We start from the raw sequence: 2,405 nt of genomic DNA on the forward strand, positions 1-2,405 counted from the left end.
CGCGCAACTCAGTCATTTACAGCGTCTCCTACTATATTCACACGGACATAGACCTGTCATAGTATTGGACCGCATCTCGTTTCAGATCTGGGATCACTGGTCTCAGCACGAAGCATGAGCCACCTTTTTGAATAAGAGGGGAGGTGTAACGGTGTCAAACGTTTTGGAAACTAAATATCCAGGGCGCAGGGACCCTTTGACTAAATACTCTCTGAACAAGTAAATTCTCTGGCGGGAAAGTTCTAACAGCTTGAAGGAATGTTGAAAACATATGAGAACTGAGCAAATGTTTAAATTAATCAACCTTAATTATGAATATTAATTCAAAAAAGAGTAATTGCGGAAAGAAGAAATTAATTGTAAGCAATATGTAGAACTTTATTTTTATTTCGTACCCGCTGTATAGCTAAACGATTTCACATTTCAAGGTGAATTCAAGGTCATAAGTATGAGTCACTGAGCTATTTTTAGCATAATTAATGGGATCTGGCGCCAGCCAGACGCTACAAAAGGACTAACTTTGGACTTTCGGAGTCTATCATGAACTTCACTATATTATAATTATCATTTATGCCCGTGACGGTATCGAAGAATACATTGTTCATCAAGAATTAGCAATTGATGATTTGTGAATTAAATAAAACATTTATATTTATCTAACTTAACAGTGTGTTCAGTGATGTCAGTTTTAAACCTCACCTATTCTCGCGGTTGGTGGTTTCAACCACTCAACGACAGGTTACGAATCCTCAAACTCAACGTATCGGTGCGCAGCTCTATAAGACACTTAACGATTGCAGCGCCTGAACGTAACAAGTGGTGTAAGTTGTATGTTTATTGTTTTTGTTACGAACGCGTCGAATATCTGTCGCACGCATAGTGTTGGTAAAAGTAATTTGAGATTTCATAAACATACTACCTACCTCTTCCATGGCGAATAATTTTCTATTCCACAAACATTTCACAAAATCCTGTCTGATTATTAGTTTTGAACTATAGTGTGATTTTACACAGGTGGGTATGTGCGTATTTCTGGCAACAGAAGAGTGACCGTTTTTGGTGAAGTCCATGCATTACAGATTGGCAATGGATTGGGGAAAATGGAACGGAAGTTGGAGCCAGCGGTAGAAGCCGCGAATCGTGTATTCAATCGCATTGAGAAAATCAAAGTAACTAATAGTTTTGAAGTTAAAAAATAGATAACAGTAATATTTATGAAATAAAAAATTGAAATAAAAAGAAAAACGGTATTATGAACCCATACACTCGAAAAACACCTAAAAAATAAAAATTTGAACAATTTAAAGTATGCAGCGTGAACTCACAAGATTAGTAGAAGAAGTTATTAAATAAAAGGGAATAGTTGGAAAATGCTCCTAAAGCTGTAATAATTATTTTAATATCGTAAGGTACTTAATTACATACATAATTAATATATTAACAGAAACGTTTTAAGTTTAGAAATTTTATAACAAGAATTCATTTAGAATGAATACTATCAAAAATGGTATAATCGAATTTTCTCTTAAATAACTTAGTTTTTCACGATAAAGGGAATTTTTATCAAAATAATCGAATCCTCGAAAAAATGATGAAATTTCGATTAGGAAGTTTAGTTTTTTACCAAGAATGACGAATTTTCAAAAAAATTCTGAATTTCCTAATACTGTATGAAAACAGATGAATTTGTTTCCAAATAGTTCAATTTTTAACGAAAAGAGATCGATTTAAAAATAAAATGATTAAATTTTTACCAAAACAGAAAAATAAAAAAAATTGATTTATTAAGTAAAAAAGGTCAATTTTCAATTTAAAATATTAATTTTCAACAAAAATAGTAGAATCGAAATTTCTATTAAAGAAATTGGTTTTTGACAATCAGAAAAGAAATTATTTTTAAATAACTGAATCCTTAATAAAAAATATTAATTTCAACTAAGAATATTACTTTTCTACCGAAAATTACGAATTTTCTACAAAATCTACAAAGTTTCAAACAAATATATAATTTTTAACTTAAAAATATCATTTTTTTACCAAAAGTAATATCAGTAAATTTTACCATTATAGAAATTAATTTAAAAAATATAAATAAAATTTGAAGAAAATAGTTGAATTTTCAATCAAAAAGGTTCGTTTTAAACCAAAAGAGATGAAGCTTCAATTATGAACTTAATGCTCAAAGAAAAATGGGATGGTTCAGTTTTTAGTTTAAAAAAATAATTTCCAATTTAAAGAAGTGTAATTTTAAAAAAATCTGAGTTCTTACCAAAACAGATTGTAATTAAAAATATCAATAAATTTTTAACCAAAAATGGAAAGTTAAATTTTCACTTCAATAAATTAATTAGTTAGTTTTTTAACTAGAAAAGATCATACTTTATTTTAAAAATTTAATTTTCTAC

At 29.2% G+C, this 2,405-nt stretch overlaps 1 long non-coding RNA gene across 1 annotated transcript in view; it reads right to left on the reverse strand.

The window, feature by feature from the left end:
- The window catches only part of LOC117175722, a 5,296-nt gene extending 4,236 nt beyond the window's left edge, over positions 1-1,060 (reverse strand). Inside the window, exon 1 of the long non-coding RNA XR_004467491.1 lies at positions 924-1,060. This is a non-coding gene — a long non-coding RNA (uncharacterized LOC117175722). The remainder of the gene's footprint in view (positions 1-923) is intronic.
- Between the last annotated feature and the right edge of the window lie 1,345 nt (positions 1,061-2,405).

This window comes from Belonocnema kinseyi, chromosome 1 (genome assembly GCF_010883055.1).
Source record: "Belonocnema kinseyi isolate 2016_QV_RU_SX_M_011 chromosome 1, B_treatae_v1, whole genome shotgun sequence".
Taxonomy (NCBI): Eukaryota; Metazoa; Arthropoda; class Insecta; order Hymenoptera; family Cynipidae; genus Belonocnema; species Belonocnema kinseyi.